At 45.2% G+C, this 17997-nt stretch overlaps 1 protein-coding gene across 1 annotated transcript in view; it reads left to right on the plus strand.

Moving 5' to 3' along the window:
- GNAI2 (G protein subunit alpha i2) overlaps positions 1–17997 on the plus strand; it is a 157631-nt gene that overhangs the window by 113784 nt on the left and 25850 nt on the right. The window lies entirely within an intron of this gene.

A 17997-nucleotide genomic window follows, 5' to 3' on the forward strand; every position in this document is an offset into this window, starting at 1 on the left:
CGTAGGAGGTTAAGAGCTCATGTAACTAATCTGGAGGAACCAGGTTTGATTCCCAGATCTGCCACCTGAGCTGTGGAGGCTTATCTGGGGAATTCAGATTAGCCTGTACACTCCCACACACGCCAGCTGGGTGACCTTGGGCTAGTTACAGCTTCTCGAAGCTCTCTCAGCCCCACCTACCTCACAGGGTGTTTGTTGTGAGGGGGGAAGGGCAAGGAGATTGTAAGCCCATTTGAGTCTCCTACAGGAGAGAAAGGGGGGATATAAATCCAAACTCCTCCTCCTCCTCCTCCTCCTCCTCCTCCTCCTCCTCCTCTTCTTCTTCTTATACATGAGTATATATGATAAAACAATATCTTGGCGAAGATGAAAAGATAAACTCGGATGCATCCGCAAGATCACTCTATCCTTATGAAAAATATAAAGGTTGGGATTCACCAACAAAGCCCTGCGCTCTGACACTCGTCTCGCTGATGTGATGGTGACTAAGAAAAGCACCTTCATCCTCATCCACCACAAATGAATGGATTGAACAGGCTCAAAAGGTGACAAGGTGGGCCAAGAAAGGTGTTATTAGATATATGGGGAAAATGGAGAGGTAAATGGATGCCCGGTACACTTGATGTGGCACCATTGGCAAGTGTGGCCGGAAAAGATGGGAAAAAAGCGATAAAAATATTGAAAAGACAAGGGATTCAGACTGTTGCAAATCTGATAAGAGAAGGAGGAGAAATTATGACTGTACAAAATTTTATAGAGATAGGAGGTAATGAGAACTGGTTAGTCTTGAGGGGCATCTGGGAAAGGATAAAGGTTTCACGAATAAGAGGAGAATGTATAATGGCTAAATGTTTAGAACTATATGAAAAATGTAAAGGGAAGAACCTTTTTTGGGACATATATATATAGAGTATATGGTTTGATGATAAAAGGACTTTTATGATAAGAACATTGAAACAAAAATGGGAGAAGGAAGGTTCTCTAGACACTGGGAAAACTGAAAATCTAATTGACAGTTGGAAAAATATAAAGATTGAGAAATATATGGAATTGGAAAGAAAAGTGATATTGAAGTGGTATAGAACACCAAAACAACTAGCATATATGATTAAAGGACTCAGCCCTAAATGCTGGCATTGTGGAGATCAGGAGGCATATTATAGCCATATGTGGATGGAATGTATAGAAGTGAAAATTTTTTGGACAACTGTAATGTTATATATTGAGAAACTAGTGAAGATTAATATTGGGATAAATAACGGCTTAATGTTCATGGGTGTAATGGAGGATAGAAGGGTAGATTAAAAATATAGCTATATGTACAAAATAATGATCAAAACATCACATGCAACAATAGCTTTAGGCTGGAAAGAAAAGAAAAAATGGACAATCCAAAAATGGTTGGATTACATCTGGGAACAAGTGACACTGGACATTTTCTACATAATAACAAAGAATAAACTGTGGCAAGATAAACAAAGCGAAATCTTGAAGATATGGACCATATATGAGGACTGGATGAAAGAAGCTGGAGTCAATGAGGAGAAATAGGAGAAAAGATTACAAAGAATGAACTTACTGCTGTTTGTTTGACAAAAATATGAAAAATATAGGAGGGAAAAAAGGGGAAAATGTATTGTTTGAAAACAAATGAAGAAAAGCATTAATATATAATGTAATATTCAAATGATACAATAAAAAATTATTTTTAAAAAAAAGGTGACAAGGTCAGGGCCGATAAAACAGAGTGAAGCCTCCATGAAGGGAAGGGCGCTGTTTGTGTATCTGCCATTTTACATTTAAGAATTTCCTAATTATCTTGAGTACTTTTATACAGGTACTTTATTGCATAGACATTTAAATTGCTGTTACATACCCATCAAATTTGATAAGTCTGCCTGGATATTTTGATAATTCTATGGAGGAGTTTAGTCTGTTCCTCATTGTCTCATTTATTGGTTTATTTATTAATTATTTTTGCACATTGTGATTGCTGCTTAAGTAAAAACTTTAAGTTTTGTATTTTCAGCTTACTTTGAATGATTACTGGATTATGTTGATACCTTTATTATACTAAATAATTGTCATTTTAGATAATTGATCTAACAATTAAGGAATTCATTCTTAACTTCAGTAATCTGAAAGATGACTACTAGACCAGCAATGAAGTAGTGGTGTCCAACGTAGAATAGCAAGTTAAAAAATATATCAAGGAAGTTTTGGTGTGTGTTGTCCCCACCCCCTTCCCCCAAGGTGGTACTTTTACATTCATTGTGACAGGAAAGCCAATGTGGTGTGGTGGTTTGAGTGTCCAGCTAGAATCTGAGAGACCCAGTTGCAAATCACTGCTTTGCCACAGAAACTTGCTGGGTGACTTTGAGCCAGTCATACATCTTCAGGCTAGCTAATTCCCAGCTAGGCTGAAGAGAAGGGGAGAGAGTTGTGACTACCTCAGGTTCCCATTAAGAAAAAGCTTGGGGTATAAATGTTTTTTTAATGGTTTTGTATAACCTGAGAAGAAACAGATTCCTTTGTTCTCTTGGAGGCGGAGACCTTCTCGGTGGGGTGATTTCCACCCCCTCTCAGGGAGGCAGGGATAAAAAACGTCACTTCCTGTTCAGGCTAGGACTCCTTAATTCCCCAGTTCTATTTCCTGCCTGAACAGGGAGTGCAGCGGATCCTAGGGGCTCCTTAGCTTAGCTTAAACTTTTTTCCTTTTCTATCTTCCCTGTCCTTTTCTGAGAGACCCTTTGCGTCTCCCCTCTATCCAATCCTTACCCTCTTCAAGGGAGGCTTGGGGATCTCCTTTGATTCCCTCGTTCCTCCCCCCCCACCCTTCCCGCCTTTTCCAATCCTCCTTCCCGCCCAAATGGCGGATCAGGACTTTTCTCCCCCTAGGGAGAACTTCCACGGAGGAGCGGCAGAAGCCACCAGGGCTTCAAAAAGGTCCCTCCGGGCCACCGACAACAGCCATGCCTCCTCCACTGCCGCCTCTCTCGCGACAGTAACAACGCTTTCGGAGGCCGAGGCTGAGGCGGCCAGGCGCGGCGCGCCCCGCCCGCTCTTGGCGGGAAACGCGCTAGCAACAGCGACCCCAGCGGGCCGCCGTCCAAGAAAGGGAAATCGGCGCCATCTTCTGGCGCCAAGAAGAATAGCCGCGGCAATCACACTGAAGTGCCAGAGAAGCGAAGCCAGCCGACGGCGGAGAAAGCGCCCTCCCACGCCTCTTCTTGTGGCTCCAGCAGACCTCAGCAGTTGGAGACTCACCGCAGCGGCAGCGCGGACGCCCGCTCAGCCACGGCCCCCTCACGCAGGCAAGAGCGTTCCGTCGGAGGAGGGGGGGGGCTTCCCCCAATAGCGACAGGCAACTAGCTCGCACTGACTCTAACAGAGAGGGGCAGACCTGGTCTCCCAGCGAGTTTCCCTCAGCCTTTCAAAGGGCTCTTGAGGAACACATAGAGTCATACCTGCAGGGTAGGGGATCCAGGGCTACTGGTACTCCACCTCCCTCTAACGCATCGGCGCCCTCTAACTTGGGCCATGGGCATACTAGGGGCTATCCTAGGTTCCCAGTGCGCGCGCTCCCGTCCTCCTCAGCCAGCAGAGCGGACCCCCCCAGTTGAAACACCTGACCCGGGGTCCATGGAGCGCTTTTCGGACAGTGAGGAAACCATTGAGGCTCCCTCAGATCAGTCCATTAAATGCTTTAATCCTGAGGACCTGGAGTTCCTGATCGCCAAGACAGTGGCTGCCCTGGAACTCCATGAGAAGGAAACCAACCAACCTTTTACCTCTGACGCCCCTTCCACCTTTAAGGGTTGTCCCAAGGGCAGCAAAAAATTCCTCCCCCAAGATGAACCATCCAGGTCCATCCTCCCCCTCCCAGAATACTTTATTAAAAGAATCAAGAAAGAATGGGAGACTCCAGCTTCCAACAAGCACCTCCTTTCCAACGCACGCAAACTATATGCAGTGCCCGAGTTTGTTGAGGACCTCCTCAAGGTCCCCTTAGTAGATGCCCCCATTACAGCCATTCAATCTTCAGGATTGGTATCCAAGGATGGGGAGGGCAACCTCAAAGACCCTCTGGATAAGAGGTCAGAGGCGGCTCTCAGACGTTCACACGAATCCTTAGCGCTGTCCATGAAAGCCATTGCCCCGGCATCCACCGTCTCCAGAGCCATCCTGGTATGGCTCGGACGCATCATGGAGCTCCTTCCCCCAGAGGCTTGGGGAGTTAGAGATGGTCTAGAGAGAGTAAGAATTGCTGCTTCCTTCATTGCAGATGCCACCCTGGACGCTCTGATCCTCTCGTCCCGCTCCATGGCGGCCAACGTGGTAGCCAGACGTAATGCATGGCTCAGATCCTGGCAGGCCGATAACCAGTCCAAGACTATCGTGGCCACTTACCCCTTCCAAGGTGGTAGGCTCTTCGGTTCTGAACTCGATGCCATCCTAGTCGAATCCAAGGACCACAAAAAGACCATGCCCAAATCAGTTCGCCCAGGAGGGAACCCCTCTTGGCCCAGAAGTACTTACCGGCCGCCAAAATACTTTCAGCGCCCACCCAGAGACACCCGTAATTCCTCCTGGCAGAATAGGGGTTCCTTTCGTCGGAGAGGAAATTTCAGACCACAGAACAAGTTCGACAAAGCTCCCAGACCGGACCCCACACCTAGATCCTGACTCACTAGATATCCCAGTGGGGGCCCGCCTTCTCAGCTTCGGGGCTCAGTGGAGAGGGGACCACATCGACGCCTGGTCTCAGGAGGTGGTGTCTCTCGGCTACACCATAGAGTTTCGATGTCTACCTCCACCTTGCTTTATTCCATCTCCAATCAGCCCCAGACCAGAGAAGGCGAACAGAACTCACACTGCAGTCAAGCACCTCCTAACCATAAAAGCCATAGAGCCAGTGCCAACCTGTCAGAGAGGCTCCGGACACTATTCACACTTTTTTACAGTCCCCAAAAAGAATGGGGACTGGCGAGCCATTCTCAACCTCCGCACAGTAAACAAGTACATCGTGCTAAGGAACTTCAAGATGGAATCCTTGCGATCCATCACGGAAGCCCTCCGTCCAGGGGACTTCCTCACCTCCCTGGACCTCACGGAAGCCTACCTTCATGTGCCCATCCGACCCGCCCATCGCAGCTTCCTCAGGGTCAATCTGGGGAACCAGCAGTTCCAATTCAGGGCCTTACCGTTCAGGCTGGCCACTGCCCCGAGAGTCTTCTCAAAGCTTCTCCTAGGGCCCATAATTCTGCTTCGCCGACAAGGGGTGCACATACACCCCTACCTAGACGACTTACTGATAAGGTCCAAATCCGAGTCGGCAGCCCTACAAGACCTGGACTTCACCATGCAGGTGCTGCAAAGCCACGGGTTCCTGATCAACAGGGAAAAGAGCCACCTTCATCCCACACAGCAGTTGATCCACCTCGGGGCCCGAATCGACACGAGACTGAACTCGCTCTTTGTCCCGGAAGACAAAATTCAGAAGATCATCGGCATGGTAGGCACCGCCATCAGGTCCAAGAATCTTTCCCTGCTGTTCCTTTCCAAACTCCTAGGTGTGATGACGGCCACCTTCGATATGATACAATGGGGCAGGTTCCACTCCAGAGCACTACAGTTCTTCCTACGCCCCTTCCAATGGGACATTCTCCAGAAGAGAGACAGAACACTCAACATCCCCCAGTCTCTCAAGACAGACCTGCGATGGGGGACCTCCAGGACCCACCTATCCCAGGGAAAAATTTATGCAGACAAACCGCTCATACAGATCTTCACAGACGCCAGCCTCCAGGGCTGGGGCGCCACCCTGGACGAGGAATTCGCGCAGGGTCAATGGCCCGAGACATCATCGCCTCTCCCAATCAATCTACTCGAACTACGAGCCATCCTCCTGGCCCTTCAGCACTTCAGCCCCAAGCTGACCGGTCTCCACGTTCTGATCAGAACCGACAACGTGGCAGCCAAGACGTACCTGAACCATCAGGGGGGATCGCACTCATCTCGCCTACACAAGGAAGCCAGCAAAATCCTCACCTGGGCGGAAAAGAATGTCGCGAGCCTACAGGCGGAGCATATCAAAGGGAAGCTCAATGTGAACGCGGACTGGCTAAGCCGACAAACTGTCTCCCCGGCCGAGTGGTCTCTCAACAGAAAGACGTTCCGGCAGATCTCATCCCGTCTCGGAGTCCCGAGCGTGGACCTCTTTGCCACGGCAGAGAACACACAGCTACCGAAATTCTTCTCCCGGTTCACCCACCACCTTGCCCAGGAGGTGGACGCACTGATCACTCCCTGGCCAAGGGACCTTCTTTACGCCTTCCCTCCAACCCCGGTGATCCCAAAGCTTCTGAGACGCATCAGAGCCGAAAAGGCGCAAGTCATCCTGGTCGCCCCATTCTGGCCAAGGAGGCCCTGGTTCTCCGCGATAACGGAGATGGCAGTCTCCCCTCCGTTTCACCTTCCCGTGCTTCCAGACCTCCTACTGCAAGGACCCCTGCGCCACCCAGATCCCGGCTGGCTCTGCCTGACCGCCTGGCGGTTGAGCGGCGATCTCTAGCACGTAAGGGCTACTCCACGGAAGTCATCAACACCATTCTGGCCTCCAGACGACCTTCCACGGTCAGACTTTACAATTCCACTTGGAAATCCTTCGCCCTTTGGTCCAGAGCCCGACGGCAGGACCCTTCTAAGCCCTCCGTACCCAGCATACTGGAGTTCCTACAGGAGGGATTCTCCAAAGGTCTGAGAAGCAACACCCTCCGGCGTCAGGCTGCAGCACTATCCACTGCGTGTCCTTCATTTCGAGGAAAAAGTCTATCTCAACATCCCGATATCCTCCGGTTTCTTAATGGGGTCCAGCAACAACAACCTCCTGTCAACCACAGGTTCCCCTCATGGAGACTCCACACCGTCCTGTCGGCCCTAACAGCCTCCCCCTTCGAGCCGGTGCAGGACATCCACTTACGATGGCTACGCATGAAGACCATTTTTCTCGTGGCCATCACGTCTGCTCGTAGAGTCTCGGAACTGAGGGCCCTTTCCGTGAACCCCAACCTCTGCGTTTTCCATCAGGACAGAGTAGTCCTATCACCAGACCCCACTTTCAAGCCTAAAGCGGCGTCTACCTTTCATCTTCAACAGGATGTAGTTCTCCCTAATTTCTGCCCCAAGCCAACCCATCCCCGAGAACGCACCTGGCACACTCTAGACGTCAGGAGGTCTCTCAAGGCCTTTATTCTCCGAACGGCAGACATCAGACAGACACAATCTCTCTTTATCAACGTGTCTTCTCCTAACTTAGGGCATCAGATGTCCACGGCAGCCATTAGCTCGGCTATTAGGTCCTGCATCGTGGAAGCACACAAAGCCCTACACGTACCAGTTCCTGGAGGAATCACCGCCCACTCTACCAGAAGCGCGGCTACAAACGCAGCATTCCGCAACAAAGCGTCTGTCGAACAAATCTGCAGAGCAGCCATATGGGCCAGCCCGTCCTCCTTTGTCAGACACTACAAGCTCCAAGCATGGGGCGCGGCCGAGACAGTCTTCGGCCGCAGGGTGCTCGAGAACATACTAGACACTTAGCGGCAGCCCACCCTTGTTTGGGGGACACTGCTTGGGGAGGTCCCACCGAGAAGGTCTCCGCCTCCAAGAGAACGGACCATTGGTACTCACCCTGAAGGGACCTTCTCTTGTAGGCAGGAGACCTTCTCGTCCCTCCCATGGCGCCGCTAGCGTTCGGAATGATCTCCTATTAGGGCCTAGTTAAATGCCGTTAGGTTTTCCCATCCGCTCCGCGGAGGAACTCCGTTTTCCTGTTGCACTGTTGCCTATTTTCATGTTATTCCTTCCTGTTCCTTTCTATGGTTATGCATATATTCTTGTTTCACTGCTCAGTCAGGAGTTTTCTGGGGAATTAAGGAGTCCTAGCCTGAACAGGAAGTGACGTTTTTTATCCCTGCCTCCCTGAGAGGGGGTGGAAATCACCCCACCGAGAAGGTCTCCTGCCTACAAGAGAAGGTCCCTTCAGGGTGAGTACCAATGGTCCGTTTTTTAAAAAAGGGCTAATGTGCATCAGAAGCTGATCCCTTAAATAACTCAGATTGGGAGTGTTTGGCTGTGTCCTTTTTATACCACTTCTTTTACACCTTAATATCACTTATTTATATAACTTTATGTAACTTTCTTTACTTCTTAAATCACTTCTTTACTCCTTTGCCTGAGAAATGACAGGGCAGCAGGATTCTTGCTAGTCTAATCAGATTAGCTGAAAAATGGGAAAGGTCCCTGAAGCAGAAGTATCCACAGAACCAAACTAAGTAGAGTCTGGGATCAGTAGGACTGTATGTGAACAGGAAATGTCAAACAAGAAGCTAGGACTGATAAACTTAGTACTAGGAAAACAGCATGGCTCTATGTAACTTTGCAACTCTAGATAAAAGAGGTGGCAATTCAAGGGATGAGATAGAGATAAACAGATAAACTCAAGTACAGATTATCCCTTGTAACAGATAAATCTCTTAACCCTCAATACAAGATGGAGTTAATGGTTTTATGAAATTAGTAAAACAGACAAATATTTCCCCTTCTTTCTTAGCTTTCATCTGTTATTAACAGCGACATTAATGTTTATATATCCAACTTTACTGATAATATTGACCAAGATTGTAGGCAGTATATCCATAAGTGCAAATTGTAGAAATTTTCCTGGAGGAGACCTTTTAAAAATTATGAGGATTTTGTTAGTTCTGCACTGTGACTGATTATGGAATGTTGTATAGAAAAACAAACTTCTTAATGAAGATCAGAACAACCATAATTTGAAAGGCTGGTTTTTGCTCTCTGCTGCCTAGGCTTGGGGTTAGCATGGCAGAATGATGATTGCATTCAAATTACCCTCATTGTTTTCAGAACAACACTGTAGTACTTTGTATTGTTGAAGGCTTTCAAGACCGGACTCAACTGGTTTTTGTGGGCTTTCCTGGCTGTGTGGCCATGATCTGGTAGCTCTTGTTCCTAACGTTTTGCCTGTACTTCTCTCTGTGATACACCTCTGAAGATGTCAGTCACAGATGCAGGCAAAAAGTTAGGAACAAGATCTACCAGACCACAGCCACACAGCCTGGAAAGCCCACAACAACCAACTGTAACTTTATTTCCAGCTTCTGTACGCAACAGTGTAATACATCTCTCATTTCTTCTCTCATTCTGTAGTTTGCTTTATGTATAACTGATGTATAGTTTTAATATTTGTATTCTCAACAATCCTTCTGAGGTAAATTTTATATTCAGAGTTCCACTGAATATAAAAAGACAGGAGTGCAGTCTTTGATTTCCCCCATAATCACCCAGAGTAGCCTCCTCCTCTATACCATGTATGCTTCTCACAGTCATATTTTTCAATATAAAAAATCATGTAGAGCATATTTCAAAACGGTCACGCTCTTTTTCCCTGCTGTCCTCCCATCTTTCTTTTAAAGATCTGATTGTGCTTGCCTTGTTTCATTGTTAACACAGAATTACAGCACTAGTGTGAACTGACATAGCAACAATGATGTGGTGAAGTGAGACACTCCAGTGTCTTTTAACTCCCACCCCTCTTGTGAACAGTTTTGGCACAGTAAAATATGCTGCTCTTCTCTGAATGGTAACAGCACTAGAGGTGACAGGAGGATAGTGATCGGGTGCAGTAGGGCTAGTGCCAGATTTTTTCATCAGAAGGCCAAAATGTTTCTCATGTGAAAACAACCATTGTGTCCAGTCATGAAGGACCACGTAGAGCTAATGCATGACCTTTCCCTTTTTCTCCCATTCTCCTAAGAATTGGCAGTTGGGAATAATTATGTCAGAAATTACATGTATTCATGGAGCACCTTTCCCCCTTTAAAATTCTTAACCTGATGGTGTAACTGATGGTGTACATCTGCGTTTTGGAACTGGGTATCTCTTGGCTACAGAATGTCTGGAAAGAAGCAGCCCTCAGAATATAAGACTGATCTAAATTGAGTGTTATGGTAAAAAGCATCTGCCATCTGCAATACATGTCAGACAGGCTGTGTTTGGCTTGCTGCATCACAAGGTGTAAGCCTGTTTAAAGTGCTTAAAGCATTTCATGTACATTCTTCCACTAACTCTTATGATGATCTGTATGCTAGGCCTGCAGGATCCCTCCAGATAGAGCTGCTTTTCAGTTTCCTATTCATATAACTTCTGCATACATGCATCCATAACAGAAAGTCCACATTTACTTGTACTGTATTTAATTATTTGAGATGGTTTTATTCCATTTTTCCTACATGGCCCAAGGCAACATAAACCAAATCTCATCAGAGAATAAACAGTACCACCCTTAAAACAATCACAACAATTACACATTTACAAATCCACAGTTGTACAAAGCCCTCAGTAGTATTGGACAAACAGTCCTATAAATCCAGTCAAGGGTGTCTTGGAAAAAGGAGTGCTTTACATGCTTTTCTAAAGACTGGAAGGAATGGGGTTTTCCAGTGTTTCTCTGGTCATTCAACATGATCACTGGAAAGGCCTGTGCCAAATAGGACTGAGCATATCTGATAACATAGGAAGGTTAGGAGGTATATATTTGATTCCTAGATTCATACAAATAGAGGAGGTCCTTCAGATACTTAGAACTTTGATATTCCCTTCAAAAGGGAACACTTTATAAGTCTTCCTAGTTGTCTTTATGCCTAGAATTCTATGCAATCAGCCAGGCCATTGATTTAGGCGACTTCTCATATTTGAAAAAAGTTTGTTTCATCCATTCAGAAAGTGAAAGTGGTCTAATCCTTTTCTCTAAATTGTAGAATTTCTTTCTATTGACCTTGTTAAGTCACTGGCAATTTGTGGTTTATCCTGCCCATCAAGTATTATTCTGACTCATGGCCCAGTCTGGGCTGCATTTCTCTGCTTTTTGGAGGAAAGGAGTGAAAAAACATCTCAGGAAAGGTTTTTATGACCTCCTGCTGTTCTTGGATAGTACTCAGAAGCTACCATTCTTCAACAAGCATACTGTGCAAGCTCACCTATTTTACGTATACATGAAACCTTCATGGGACTGAGTGAAAAATGGCGGAACTAGCTGCTCCCTATCAGAAGCTTTTCTTCCCTTTTTTTCCTTCAGATTTGTTTCTTTGAAAAGGTTCCTTGTGCCCCTTTCTTGGGGTTTCTTTTTCGTGTGTTAAAGTGAAATGAAGAAGCCAGTAGTGAATATGAAAAGCTGTGTGCATAAACCATGGCATTCCCATCTGCCCCTACATATTCCATTATCACATCTTTCATCCCAAATGCAGGAACATCCTCTACTTCAGTGGATCTCAACTCCCCCCCCCCCCACTCATTTACTCCTTTGCAACCCATTTCCCTAAAATTGTACCCCCAAATTAGCAAACTTGTATAATTTTTTTCATGTCTCCTGAACAGTCTGGCTCATACCCCTAGGGATACACGTACCCCAGGTTAGGAGCCACAGCTCTACTTGATTGGATGAAATGCGGTCACCAAGATTCTGTCAAGGGCTACATGCCAGCCCCTCACTGACAAATCTCAAGCAAATTTCCCAGTATAATAATGGATTAAAAATAGATTTTGTTTGCATTTTGACATGGATCTGTCTGATACCAGTTTCTATAGAGACTGCTTAAGGAGTCCTTTTCAGAGGAAAATCTAAGAATCTTTGGCTTTTTGTTATGCTGCTTTTTGATGGCAGTGTTGCTTTTTTGCTGTTCCATGAGAAGCTTATTCATGAAGCATGACTCAGTGGAGATGAGAAAGGCTTATTAACAGTGTGTTGCATGGGCAGCTTAAACTGATTGCCATTCCTTGCATCGACATTGCATTCTTTCTAATTACTGCGTGGCCCTAATCTGGATGGCTTGGGCTGAACTGATCTTGTCAGATCTCAGAAGCTAAGCCGTGTTGGCCCTGGTTAGTACTTGGATGGGAGACCACCAAGGAATACCAGGGTGGCTATGTGGAAGAAGGGGATGGCAAACCACTTCTGTTAATCTCTAGTCTTGAAAACCATTTTGAGCTGCCATAAGTCAGCAGTGACTTTCTGGCACTTTACACACGTTCGCAGTTACAACATTATTCTGATTTGACTGGCATTTCATATCCTTGTGAAGTCTTGAATTTTAAAATCTAAAACAGAAGAAAAAAGGACAGTGCAGTCTTGATGGGAGGTGGGGGTGGTAGCACCGTGACCAGGGGAGGCACAACCACACTGCCTCCAAAGAGACTTACTCTGCCTCTGACAGTGAGCCAAAAGTGACACTGTCCCTTCCCTCATGAAAGTGGCTGCACCATTGATTTTGCCAGTGTAAGTCTACAGTGGCATGTAGTTCAGTGGGCTGCACCATTGATTTTGTCAGTGTAAGTCTACAGTGGCAAATGGAGGCATTCCCAGGCCAAAAGGGTTCAGGGAGCCAACTAAAGCCAGCCCTGCCCTTGGGAACACTCCCTTTGGTTATGGTGTGGGCTGCTGTATTGGAGGAGTTGTGGTGCTGCAGTAGCACTAGTGCCTGGGCATTGCATTGCCACATGGCTCCCTGGTGTTGGCATAAGTGCCTCTGCGCCAGCGTAAATGCTCCTTAAACCAGTGTGAATGGCGTTCATGGCGACGACAGGGTCATATCACCTCCTGAGTGGTGCCCCTCTCCACAGGATTGCACTGTAAACATATACCGAATAGCTTGATATTATTTCCATTAATTGCTAGGAGCTAGCCCAACACACCTCACCCATTATTTAAAAGGGACGTTGGGTGCATGTTCATTTCTGCATTCAATTCAATGTGCTTGTTACAACGTTAAAGCATTTCACAGCTGAGGATCGCTATGTCACTGTGTGCCTGTGTGCCTACAGCAGTCTTCTGGTTACACCTTCTAGTTCTCCATTACAGCCCATTTCTTTCTGATAGTGGCTGCCTCCTCGTGAAATGGGTTCTCTGAGGAGATAAGGGGGACACTGTAAGGCTTTTTTGTTGGTCAGTATTTTTAATGGAGTTAGAGCTGCGGGAGGGCTTGATTTTCTCAGGAGGGCCTGATGGAGTTTTGTTGAAGTGGTTGCATTTTGTATGTTTTTAACATTGAGATTGCAAAAAGCCTTCAGCCAAAAGAGGTAGTTGTAGAATATGTGTGTGTGTGTGTATATTCATTTATGTGTGTGTGTGTATACACGCACGCACGCACGCACGCACGCACATACATACATACATACATACATACATACATACATACATACATACATACAAACCCCAGTTTCCCATATCAGCTGAACAAATGTCATGTTTGATAGCATCAAAATCTGGAATTCCAATCCCCCCCCTTTAATTATGGAAGTTCCAGCGTTGCTTGCTTTAGTTGTCCAGATTCCTCTTTGCTCATCACATAAGTAACTCACTTTTCCTTCACCTAGAAAATCTTGTAACTGATATGATTAAAAATATCCCAGCTGAGAAAATATCCCATTTGAGATTTAGTTAAAGTGTCTTGAAAATATTTTGCTGATTGTATGATATATGCTATCTGTTGTATGCTTCAGAGCTTTGTGTTGTAGGAGCTTCTGGGGGACAGCTTTATTGTGATGGTGGTGGTGAATGTCTTCACTACAGCTCAATATCCTGGCTAAATTATTCTTTCCTCTTTTATACATTTTTATATGTCCAGGAATGTAACAATTTGGGCAACGTTTTCAAAGCCCCAATCCAGTATTAGTGAAAAGCTGTGCTTCCTAGCGTGGCTGATGGATTGGTTTCTATTCTCACAGTTCCCCATTCTTCCTACCGTAGCTTCTTTTTATCAGAGAAATACAAACCAGTGCTTGCTCCTCCTGGGAATGAGTGCAGATTGCAGTTATTTGCAGAACTGTAGATGTTTTCTTGTACTTGCACTTGGCAAAAGAAAAAGGGGAAAAAAAGAAATACACCTCTAAAGAAATCCTGTTTGTGTGGTGTGTTGTAAGGAAGTGTTCAAAATGGTACCTTTATTATGAGAAGAAGCCTTGCTGTTATGACAGGTTTCTGTCTTCCCCAGCAGTACAAAAATCCCTGCTCTGCCGGGCATACTGGGGAGAAGAAAAAGTAAGCACAGCAGTAGGCTGTATGTGTACATGTATAAAATGAATTGCCTTTCAAGAAGGACTGTTTGCAGCAGCACAACCTTTGTCTAATTATAATGTGTGACCATATACCTTGAAAACTGAAGGCAGAGGCAAAAGGTTTTCTACTAAGGAGGTATTTGTTGTGATAAAATGTTTGCATTGTGGAACAGCATCAGCTTAATAATAAAGGCTTGATTTGGTTGCCATTTGGGTTACTTGTCTTGTTGCAAATGGAATGCATTCTGCTGCAGATTGAAGTATGGAGAGCTGAGAGAGACAATATGCAATTAATATGTATGTTTTTTGAAGAAGCCCAAATAGACCATGCCACCAGTTTTTTTTCTAGTTTCAGTAAGACTCCAGACTCCATCAAATGCCAAGAAGAGTAAAAAAAAATACTAACCGTATTAATAACAGTGTAAAAAACAATAGAACTGTGAGCTGGAATCTGTACTATTTTCCAGTCTCTTTAGTCCATCTGCAACATTTTAAAAATGTTCCCCCTTTCCACCCTTCCTGATGCCTCTTGTGTTTCATCTTCTCTTAAGGAACTTGTCTTTTTAAGTATTCTGTAAAATAGTTCAATTATCTTCAGCATTTAACAAACATTACATTTTTTATTATTTATGAATAACTTGTACTACATCATCAATTACAGTGGCTCTGCCTACAAAGAGATTACTGTTTCAAAATATTCTTATGTGTCTCTATTTTGAGGATCTAATAAAAAACTGTTGCTGAGGCCCATTGGGATTTCCTATGGCATCTGAAGTTACACTTGTTTCTTTTAAACTCATCAATTCTGAGATGCGTAGTTTGAAAATGCAAAAAAAACCCCCAACCCTATGTGCTTTACAATGCGATATAAGGCATTCTAGTCTTTGCATCTGTGTTTTAATATATATTTATGATTTACAAAGTATTCCGAAGTGTAGGTTGCATAGAAATAGGCTTGTCAGTAGTACAGCTAGTACAGATTTATGCGCATTTGTTATGGTGTTTTCATTCCTCATATTTAAGCCAAATGTGTTATTTACGATCTCCTCTTTATTGCTGTGTGCATTTTTGAGTCAGCCAAGCTGAAAATCCTGATTGGAATGCAATTCATAATGGAGACAGAGTAAATGTGAGTAAGAGAGAGATACAGGAGTATACAAGACTCCAGTAGCTATGAATCTTAGGCCGTTTCTGCACGGCCATGCTGGGGGTTGTACGCCGCCCCCCCCCCCCCCCGGACCGTTTGCATGAACGGTCCCGGTAACGAAAGGGAAGACGGCGCTGCGGAGCACCGTCATCCAATCGACCTACCTTCTCTGCGACCGTCCGGCGCGTCGCCGAGGCCAGGGGAACGCCCCCTGCCCTGCGCGACCTCTCCGGAGTTGCAGGGCAGGGGGTGTGTGTCCCCAGGCCTCGGCGACGCGCCGGACGGTCACAGAGAAGGTAGGTCAATTGGGCAAGGGGGGGAGGGATGGCGCCTTCCAGCCGCTGCTTTCAAAAAACCTCGCTCGGGGAGCGAGGTGGGAAAATGGCGGCTTCGCGCCGCTGGGGAGGAGTGAGGGTGGCGCAGCTGTGAAGCAGCTGCGCCCCCCATGCGAAAAGCTCCCTGGGGACGGCATTTTTGCCATCCCCAGGGCGCTGTATTTGGCCCGTGCGGAAAGGGCCTTAGTCAGTATATATGAACTTATGAAGCTGCTTCATGATGAATCAGACCATTGGGGCCAATATTGTCTACTCAGACTAGCAGTGGCTCTTTAGGGTCTCAAGTGAAGGTTTTTCACATCACGTATCTCCTGATCCTTGTAGCTTAAAGATGCCATGGCTATAACCTGAGACCACCTACATGCCAAGCAGATTCTCTGTCCCTAAGCCACAGCCCTGCCCATGAAGTGTGTACTAACAGGCTGCACAATAGTTGAACACTATGTGAACTGATTGAAGTTCATAATAAATATCTGAGTTTAAAAAACGAGGATTTCCCCACTTTCACAGGCATATTCATTAGATAGATGGTTCTCACCATTCTCTGTAAATGGCCTTTCGATAGGTGAATTCCCACAATGCAATGGTGTATGTGGTCATTCCCAGTGTTTTCTGGTTTTTGGTGACATGTTCTGGCCAGTGTGTCTTTCTTTTAAGCCTTCACGTCTCAACAGAGCGTTTAATCTTTTCATACAGTGTGGCTCTTGCTAGACAGCAGCATTGCAGATTCCCTGATTAGTGTGGCTATAATTTGTTTAAAAGATGTCTGTTTGTAAATAATCCAATTAAACAGCTGAGTATCAGTACTTTCACTGACAGTGTCTGCAGACAGGACTCAAACATGTGGCTGTTAGGTCCATGTAGTGAGATAAAGGCTCTCCCCCACCCCAGAAGAGTCCCTGTAGTTTGCTTTGTTCTGTGAAGTCTATAACTGCCAGTGCATTGAAGGTGAGGAAAGAGAACAAGCATTTAAGTGGTCTCGGTAAAGGAAAGTTTGTGGACTTTTTGATAGAAGGTGGTTATAAGCGAAGAATGTAAGGTCAGTTTACTGCTGTGCATGTAGAAGACTTGCTGCAGAGTGCAATGGTGATCATGCTGGGAAGGGCCAGCGCAGGACAGCATGATGCAGAGCAAAACAAACATCCAGATCTTTTACAGCATGCTGAGCAGAGCACTACATCTGTGATGGGGGAAGATTATTTAATGTTTGTGAATATAATGGCTTGTATTCAGTAAACAGTGATTACGAAAGACAGTAAAATCCAAAATCTTTCAACTGAACTCTGGATAGTTAAGTATGTTAGAATCAAAAACCCTTTGCTTAGCAAAACAAAGAGCACGCATCCGATTTGCAGAAGATCATCTTATATCAGATAACACCAGCAGCGAGGTAACAGATCCAGTAGCCAAATTTCTTGACCTCTATATAATCCAGAGATCCAAGGATTAACTTGCCTAATTCCTTTCTCCTGCTTGTTTTAGCTTTCAATTTATGTACTGATATTTATTCATAATTTTATTTTCATTACCTGTTTGGTGACTGAATTCTCTGTTGATAGAATTGTATTATTATGCCAGTAAAGGTTGTTGAAGTTGAGAAGCTAACGAAGGTCCTTACAAATTCACCCATACCCCAAAAACCAAGGGAATTGTATGTTAAAGCTGCTGCCATAGTTTTGGTGCAATGCAAAAATATTTTACAATGTCACATATGCTTAAAGCTAGGCATCAGAAGGTTGAGTGTAAGAGAATTTCTTTTTTTACAAAAAAGGTAATGCATTTTAATTGCACAGTGCCAGATAACTGAAACTTAAAACAAGTCACATTAAAACTCAAATTAAGTATTTGCTCCAACATAAGCACTTTCAGTGTTATATACTTAGGTAGTCATGAATGGTTACACATATTCAGTATCCGAAAAGACCTGATGCATTTCACCCCAAAAACAATCTTCTTTAAGGTCAGTATAATACACGCACAAGCAAGTTTTGTTTTGTTTTTAACATGAGTTCTTAAACTAGAATTTCTTACTCCGGCCAGGAGGTTCCTAGCTTGTTTTACTGGTTGGGTTTTGTTTCCCTGAGGTATTTTTTGACATATTTTTATGTTCCATGCATCAGCATTGTCTGTCAGTCAGCTCTAGTATTAACAAGATAGGTTTAGTACATTATTCAGCACCAAAAAACTGGTCAGAAACAAGGGGGAAAGCATTGAGGAGAAGCCAGTTTGCATCATCGGCCCTTCAGTGCCTTCCTCATTCACTTCCACGCCTGAAAGAGAGCCAGGGCTCTCCATCTGTTTGGGTGAAGCAAAGCCTCTCCTAGGGACTGAGACATCTGATGTCTGGCCCCGGTTTCTAGGTACCACACTGTTCCTATGCAG

This window comes from Sphaerodactylus townsendi, linkage group LG03 (genome assembly GCF_021028975.2).
Source record: "Sphaerodactylus townsendi isolate TG3544 linkage group LG03, MPM_Stown_v2.3, whole genome shotgun sequence".
NCBI lineage: Eukaryota > Metazoa > Chordata > Lepidosauria > Squamata > Sphaerodactylidae > Sphaerodactylus > Sphaerodactylus townsendi.